Genomic DNA, 8,765 nt, shown 5'->3' with positions numbered 1-8,765 from the left:
TGCTGTGTGTTGGAGACTGCTGTATTAACACGTGTATGTACAGTGCTTTTTTGTAAAATAAAAAAAAAAAAGGTGCCGGAATTCACACACATCATACAATCCGCCTTGCCTACCCTACAAGGTTCCATCCAAAAAAGGTGCCGGAACTCCGTTCTGGGTGTTCTATGAGAAAAAAAGCCCTGTGTATGTATATTGTTCCTACTGTATGATATTGTAGATCAGTGGTTCTCAACCTGTGGGTCGGGACCCCATTTGGGGTCGATTGACCATTTCATGGGGGTCGCCAAGCAAGGCTGTCCGCCATTTTTTTTGTCCGCCATTTTTTTTGTCCGCCATTTTTTCCCCCTTTTCCAGCAGGTGCCTTACCTCCCTTGGGCTGGGCCAGCTGGTGGTCGGCCTGCTCCGTCTCTGCCGCTTGCCAGCTACGCCTCAGCCGGTGCAGGGGGCGGAACCACGCATGCGCGGCGCTCCCAGGCAAAGTCCTCGACTTACGACCGGTTGGGGAGTCCTCGACTTACGACCGGTTTAGTCCTCGACTTACGACCGGTTTAGTCCTCGACTTACGACCGGTTGGGGTCGCGGCATTAAAAAGGTTGAGAACCACTGTTGTAGATAGTGTAAGATAAACCATCATTTAATACAGACCGCTGTTTACTGTGTTTACTCCTGGGTTACTCAACGCAATAAGACTGTGCATGCTCTGACAGCCAAGTTTGGAGATCAAACCAACATCCCAACTACCAACCCGAGCTACGAATATTCAAACACATTTCAAAGTTGTTGTCAACCCCAAAAAAAATCTTCCTGTGAGCTCTGTATTTGGCTTTGCCTCACTTCATCAACAGGTGTGCAAAAATAATCCTCTATATGTACCTGTCTAATGCTACCTTCTTTCCCTGTCTCTTCCTAGGAAAGCTTCAGAGAATTCTGCAGCTGGTGAGTCACTCTCTCTTTTTCTTCTTTTGGGGAAAAAAAAACTTATAAAAGCAACAATCAGGCTCACTCACTCCCCCCCCCCCTCAAATTTATATAGTTGGTCCGTGATGTATGAAGGGAAAACTTAGATCTCACCAGATGGATTCATTTATTTTATTGATTTTTCACATTTGTACGGCCACTCATCTCACAAGAACATGACTCTGAGTGGTGTTCTAGAGGTAATTAAAAAAGAAAACCAGTAAATACATCAAAACAGCCGTTATTAAAAACTGTGAAAAGCACAAGACCAAGAAATAAAATTAGCCACAGACAGGAAATCATGGCAAGATCTCCTCTGTCTTCTGGGACCTCCTCTGACAAGTCTGATGGTATAGCCAGGTCTTCAGGAACTTGCAGATTCATACAATGTTAGCCTAAATTGTGGCTGTAATCATGTCGTCTACGCATGATTGTGTAGGGTTGTCTATGGTTTAAGATTTTATGGCAGTCACAGCCACAATGGAATTGTGGAACAGAACTAAAATGAAGCATCATATGTGGTTAAAAGACTGTTGTGAAATCCTTATCTTCTTGTTTAGGAATAAGAGTAGATGTGCTTCTTAAATAAAGAAATGGCCAAGAACATAGCAGAGATAAGCAAGATTTTTATATTCTAATACTTGTATACCTAGACAACACACTGTTCAATACAGAAATGGAATTTTTGAGATAATAGTAATAGTAATAGTAGTAGTAGTAATAATAATAATAATAATGTAATGAAGTTTTTTTTTAATCTTGCCATAAGGATGGCTGGATGACCCTGTGGCATTTACAAATTAATGGTGAAGAAGTAGCCACAAGGAGTTTCCACCAATATTCTTTTCTAGGCTCAAAGTGTTAAAACTAGGCTCTTGTTTCCCTCAGTTTCTGTGAATTTAAGTTTAAAATTATTTTGTATTATGCATGCTACACTTATTCATACTTCCCAAACAGTGAGCATTTTAAGCTAGTATTTCATGAATCTCTAGGACACTTTCAAAAAAAAATATCCACATTTATGCTCATAAAAAGAGTTACCCCTAGAACAAGATTTACACACCCTCCCAGAGATTTTGTGTGAGTTTTCTGAAGATACCTTTCAGTGGAGAATGCCAAACCCAGTACAGCCATTCATCCAGAGGTACAGCAGGCACCCCCATTTTGAATGCAAGTAACGTTGCTGTTTCTGAATTAGTCCATGATTTCTTATATAGTTATGGTGACTTGGCAAAATCCTCCTGCCCGAAGACTGATGGCTGGAAAGAAGCAAGGCCAGAATAGTGAAAGCAACGCAGAAAGGACAAACAAAGCTGCTTTATACCAGGTCAGACTTTTTTCTAGCTCAAGGTGCAGGACTGGGGACTGATGCATGCATTCCATAGGGTCCTGCAAAGTTGTCTGTCTGTCTGTCTGTCTGTCTATCTATCTATCTATCTATCTGTATCTACCTGCCTGCCTGCTTGCCTATCTATCTATCTATCTATCTATCTATCTATCTATCTATCTATCTATCTATCTATCTATCTATCTATCTATCTATCTATCTATCTATCTATCTATCTATCTATCTATCTATCTATCTATCTGTCTGTATCTACCTGCCTGCCTGCCTGCCTGCCTGCCTGCCTGCCTATCTGTCTGTCTGTCTGTCTGTCTATCTATCTATCTATCTATCTATCTATCTATCTATCTATCTATCTATCTATCTATCTGTCTGTCTGTCTGTCTGTCTGTCTGTCTGTCTGCCTGCCTGCCTGCCTGCCTGCCTGCCTGTCTGTCTAATCTATCTAATCTATCTAATTTATTTTCTGTCCATCTCATGGTTCAGGCGACTCTGAAAATATCATTTCCCCATCACATGGGATTTTTCTAAAAAAGAGTTTCCAGAGGCGGAATCTGGAATTGTCTGCATCCAAAGTCAATGGCCTATTACTGTCACTGGGCAGGATTCACACATTGCGCCAAGATATCATGTGGTTTGTTGGTGCTGGCTAAGCGTGAGGTGTGAGCTCAGCTATTGTGCTTTGCAAACAGTGATTTATGGTTTAACACATTGTACGTACAGCTTATTTTATAAATTATATTTAGAGCAAAACATAGTGTAAATGCAATGTGTAACCTTCTCTACAGTTGGGTGATTCTTATGCTAGGTTAGATCTGATTCATGCATCACATATATATATAAGCTATAATTTGCTTAATAATAATAATAAAGTTGGAAGGGACCTTGGAGGTCATCTAGTCCAACCCCCTGCTCAGGCACGAAACCCTATACCATTTCGGACAAATGGCTGTCCAGTCTCTTCTTAAAAACTTCCAGTGTTGGAGCGTTCACCGCTTCTGGAGGCAGGTTGTTCCACTGGTTAATATGGTTTAATGAATATTTGACACAACAAGCAAGGCATGCATTGTAGCTTACAAGTTGTAATGGCTGCATTCATACATCGTACTAAACGTAATGCGAAAATGACTGTGGGAGACAGGAGGAAGAATTGCAGCCTAGACAATGGTCTGATAAATCAAATCTGAGACCTATAAAGAAGAATATTTGTAGCTCAGGGTTGAAATGAGGGGTCTTTGGTGCTCTCTGAGCATCACAGACCCCTTAAATAAACTCTGAATCCAAAGGAAGAGTGGGGGTGGACCTTCCCTAGGTTTTAGAGAAAATAAAAGGAAGGGAAGGAAGAGGTATTTGAGATTTGCAAAAGTGATGCCCGTCCTTTGGGGTAGTTCAGACAGGAAATACCAACCATGAGTATTAACACTGCCTTTATTGTAAGGTTATAGTCACAGAAGGTTGTAACTCTCTCCTCTCTTACTTTTCTCCTGAAAAGGAGGGAAGGTCCCTTGTGAGATGCCTTCTCCATCCCCACCTTTCCTTCAAACTCAGACATTGTTTGTTGTCTAGATAGTGGTACTTTCTCCTGTCTTCCAAGGTCATTCTCACATGCCATTGTATCCAGTGATTTAAAAAAAAAATCCACATAATTGCTTAGCGATTTGTGAACCCATTCTGGAAGGGTTTTATTTTACAGTTTTGGACAACATAGTATATAAGAAGTGCTTGGTCTCCTGCCAAGCTCTTCATCTGTGTAACTCAATATTATCAACAATAATTTTGAGTCCTTAGATCATAACTCCACCAGTTCCAGGTAGCACAGCTATTTGTAAAAAATGATGTGGTTAGGAATCTCTCAACTGGGAAAAAGTGTTCTCCAGGTCTCCAGGAGAAAGATTTCACATCATCGCCCACCTAATCTGTTTTATTTAACAAGCAAAGCTAAAATCTGTAGTATCCTGCTTTAAAAAAAAAGTGCAGTTAGGAATCCTGTCTTTTGTGGAAACTGGAAACATTGATAAACAAGATTTATTTAATGCTTGCAAAGACTGCATCCTTACAAGTCATTTACTGAATTAATTGCTTAGTGAATTAAACAATGTACTGAGTTTGGACACATGGGAGCAGAACTGAATCCATAGGTTGAAATGTTGGAGGACCCATCTCTCATCTTCTAGAGATCTTCTGGGTCTATAAACTCTACCTCCACCTGCTTTGATGGTCAAATCAGACATTCTTGTCACTATCACCTATCTTCTACAGAAGGCAGGATCTTGTACCCCTCTGTCAATCTTATACAGAATAACAGAGTTGGAAGGGACCTTGGAGATGTTCTAGCCCAACCCTGGCCTATACCATTTGAGACAAATGATTGTCCAATACAGGTAGTCCTTGTTTAATGACCAAATGTAACTAGTCTAAAGAAAAGAAGAAACAGGGGAGACATGATAGCAGTGTTTCAGTATCTGAGGGGCTGCCACAAGGCAGAAGGGGTCAGGTTGTTCACCATAGCACCAGAGGAAAACAATGGTTGGAAACTGATCAAGGAGAGAAGCAACCTGGATCTAAGGAGAAACTTCCTGATAGTGAGGACAATCAACCAGTGGAACAGCTTACCCCCAGAAATCGTGGGTGCTCTATCACTGGAGATCTTTAAAAAGAGACTGGACAATCACTTGTCTGAGATGGTGTAGGTTCTCCTGCTTGAGTGGGGGGCTGGACTGGAAGACCTCCAAGGTTCTATTCTATTCTATTCTATTCTATTCTATTCTATTCTATTCTATTCTATTCTATTCTATTCTATTCTTTGCAGCTAAAATGGCGATGACAATAACTTTACAACCAATCCTTTACAGGTCTGTAAAAGATAGGAAAGCTAGCACATCACATAACATCACTAGCACAATTGTGGTTTCACTTAACTGTAGTTGCTAAATGAGGACTACCAATATGTGATAGAAATAGGGCCTCACAGTTGACAAAAAGTGGGAAAAAATGGGAAAAGTGTAACAATGAGTTTGGAACTAGAAACACCAAGCTTCTTTTTTTTTGTTTGAGGAGGTAAGACTAATCTCAAAATGAATCAAACTTTATTTTAAAAAGGAAAAGAGAGAAAGTACGCATTGCTTTTTAACCTTCAGTACTTACTCACAAAGCATTCAGTGATGAAGAAAATCAAAATATAGGACGATTGTATTTGTTCATACATAAAAGCTATTAAATCTTGGCTATTTCAACAGGACTTTGAGGAAAAATGATCTAAGAGGAATACATAGGGCATGACTCTTTGACATAAGAATATTTTATTACTTATATTATTTATTCTTATCATTTGTTATTTTAACCTTGTTTACACATGATTGGAATGTAGCCTGTCACAATCAGTGAATGATTGGAGCAGCATGTAAGCCAAGTGGCACGAATAAATAAAACTGATGAAAAAAGATTCCAAGTTGAATAAAAACACATAGTGATTGAGCTTGTATAGAGACAGTAGATACCAGAAACAATAGATTAAATAAATTTAAATAAACAGAAAAACAAAGTAAGCACAATTTTAGGTGGTTTTTTAAAACTTCTCTACAGAAATGATGATTTTGAAGAGGTATTACCTCTATGTCAATTTGTTATAGCACCTGGAAAATCTTTCTTCCTACAAATTCCAGTTTTAATGAGAGAGTGGTTTTGAATTGTCTTTCTCCCATGTCTCCATTTCAGCTCACAGCTCCTGGTTTGTCTTTTTCCTGTTAGAACATTGTTTACAATTTCCAAAAGAACAAAAACCTTCCCACATGGATAGGGAGAAATTATGGGGGAATTATTTGGCTATGTGATAAATTGGCCAGCTCTTCTGAGAAGGGTTCTGCTTGAGACATACTGTATGTAATGTGTATTTCTTTGGCTGGGGAGTGGCTGTCAATCCTGTGAACGCCAAGTGATATCACAACAGCATAATATATTGAACCATAACACTCAGCTACTAAAAAACAAAAGGAGGTTAACACTAACCGAGCTTCACCTAGATACAAATGCAGGTTAGCATGGTATGAATGTGTCATATCATCAGCTTACATGCCAAAGGGCAACCTCTCCTATGAACAGCCTCCGATTCTCCACTGAGACATTGGCACAAAACAATAAAGTGAATGTTGCTGTCTCCATTCTTTCCGATTTATACTTTATTTTTTCCCTCTCCATAGCTAATGTTTGGAACCTTCACCACCCATTTTCACCTGAATATTCAACCAGAGCTCTTCCAAGTGACTCCCTGTGGTTTCCAAAACCCACTGCATGGAAGGGATGGAGAAGTTAATGTTTCTGCCAGTCCTGAATTCTGGACACATTGAGAAAAAAAATGTCCTTTGCAGATGCCTGGAAACCTCTGGACTTCATTTCTTCATATCCTCTTCAACAGAACCTGAACAGTAGAACCAAATTTCAGGATTGAAGTTGCCTCTACTTCAGAAGAAGTTCCACCCATAACTGAACAGACCAGATTTTTGAATGGGTTCACTTAAGAGAAAAAGCCTTTACTTTAAGGCCAAGACTTGGGAGCCCTAACCAGCACTCTGGAAAAATCCCCCTCTGCCTCCTCCAAACCTCACTAGATATGGGTGACATGACAGAAAGAAGCTTGTGGGCTTTTGTTTTTAGGTTGCTGCTGAATCTAGACTGAAAATTAAGCCAGAGAGGGGAAACTGATGTCAGGCAAGGATGGGCAACCAGGGCACTGGAGCTGCAATCCTGCAAAACAGAGAAAGGTGTATAATGCAATTTCAACAAACCTGCCTGGCATCCCTGTCACAGCTACCAGGAGCAGTCCCAGTCAGCAAAAGGCTGTAAAGTATGAAATTTTCCTGTAAACTGGCAGAATACTGTGGGCAATATTTCTTTCATCTTCTCTAGCACAAGGCAGGAAGAAGCTCTTTTATAAAGTCTCCTGGGTCAAAGCTGGAGCTTCTTGAGTTAGTTGTCTACCATTTCACTCCCAGAATTCATTTCACTGGTCACTTTCCTCCATCTTCTTTTCTGATGGAACTCAGTTTCCACCTTCTGCATTCATGGAATGAAAGTGTTGGAAGGGACCTTGGAGGTTTTCTAACCCTACTCAAGGCAGGAGACCTTGTACTATCCCGGCCAAATGGCTGTCCAATCTTTTCTTGAAAACCTCCAGCCATTGTGAGCACCCACACCTCCAGGAGGCAAGCTGTTCTTTACTTTAGTACACCAAGGACACCACAGTGTGGATAAGGGGTAACCTGGTTTGTTTGTTGCTTAGCAGAACGTGCAAATCCGGCTTCAATGGCCTCGTTCCACAAACAAGAACAAATACTGAGTACTATTCACAAACCCATTCTATGCCGATCATTGAGGAGCAGCAAAAATGATAGCATTTTTGGCATGAAATCAAATGTTGCTGAAAATCACTGTACAATCATTCCTTAAACCACCAACAGGTGAAAACGTTAGGACTTGAGGGGAAAGAAATGTCACTAATGTCAACCAGTTCTTATAAAGTTGAACCGGAGCCTGCTTATGGGGAAACCTCTGGAGTGTTCTACCTTTGTTTGCCTTTTTTTAAAAAAATTAAAAATGAATTAACAAGATTTCTTGTTCCCTTACTGAATGGTACGCATGTGCACGAATAAGGAGGAGACTGCAGTACCATCACATAGTTAACACTGGATTGTTTTTATTTTATCTGTAATAAGAGTGATTTTTAATTTGTGCTTGACTGTAAATGTATCCGGGTCCTTCATTGTACTGGACTGAATGTAAAACCAAGAGCAAATCAAAAGGCTGACCGCCAAGGCAACTGGGGCATCTTTCTGCAGGAGGTGTTGGATTGGAATTTTCAATAATAATAACTTCAAGTGTAAGCTGTGGAATCAATCCTTGTGCAACATTTAAATGATTTGCCTCTTCCCCCCCCCCCCCAATATCAACTGTGAAGGACATACAATACTTGATGCAAGCCATCAAGAGCCTCTAGACCAGGGGTAGGCAACCTTGGCTCTTTTATGACTCGTGGACTTCAACTCCCAGAATTCCTGAGCCAGCCATGCTGAGGGGACAGGGAGAGGTTTCCAAGCTGAGCCATGCTGGCTCAGGAATTCTGGGAGTTGAAGTCCACGAGTCATAAAAGAGCCAAGGTTGCCTACCCCTGATCTAGACTGTGCACAATAGAAATGGGGAGAATAAATCAATCTGCAGAATAATACAAGAGGTCAGAAATCCAAAACACTGATTAGAAATGTTGCCATCTTTGTAGTGCTCCTGCTTTTCTAATAGCAACACAATTTAAGTAGTCCTTGAACGTACAACCATTTAGTGATCATCTGAAGTTAAAAACCGTGCTGAAAAAAGTGACTGACAAACAGTCTTTGCACTTAGGTTGTAGCGTCCCCACAGTCACAGGATCAAAATGTTGGTACTTGGCCACCGGTTATGATGGTTGCAGTGTCCT

The 8,765-nt window shown here is 40.5% G+C and overlaps 1 long non-coding RNA gene across 1 annotated transcript; it reads left to right on the top strand.

Moving 5' to 3' along the window:
- Nucleotides 1-914: 914 nt before the first annotated feature.
- Nucleotides 915-7,379, top strand: LOC107298030. Its single transcript, XR_001549145.1, has 3 exons — nucleotides 915-936; nucleotides 2,175-2,284; nucleotides 6,499-7,379. It is a non-coding gene; the product is annotated as an uncharacterized LOC107298030 (long non-coding RNA).
- The last annotated feature ends 1,386 nt before the right edge of the window (nucleotides 7,380-8,765 follow it).

The sequence above is a fragment of the Protobothrops mucrosquamatus genome, unplaced genomic scaffold (genome assembly GCF_001527695.2).
Source record: "Protobothrops mucrosquamatus isolate PMUCROS unplaced genomic scaffold, P.Mucros_1.0 scaffold3665, whole genome shotgun sequence".
Lineage (NCBI taxonomy): Eukaryota > Metazoa > Chordata > Lepidosauria > Squamata > Viperidae > Protobothrops > Protobothrops mucrosquamatus.
This window is presented reverse-complemented; position numbering and strand designations above follow the sequence as displayed.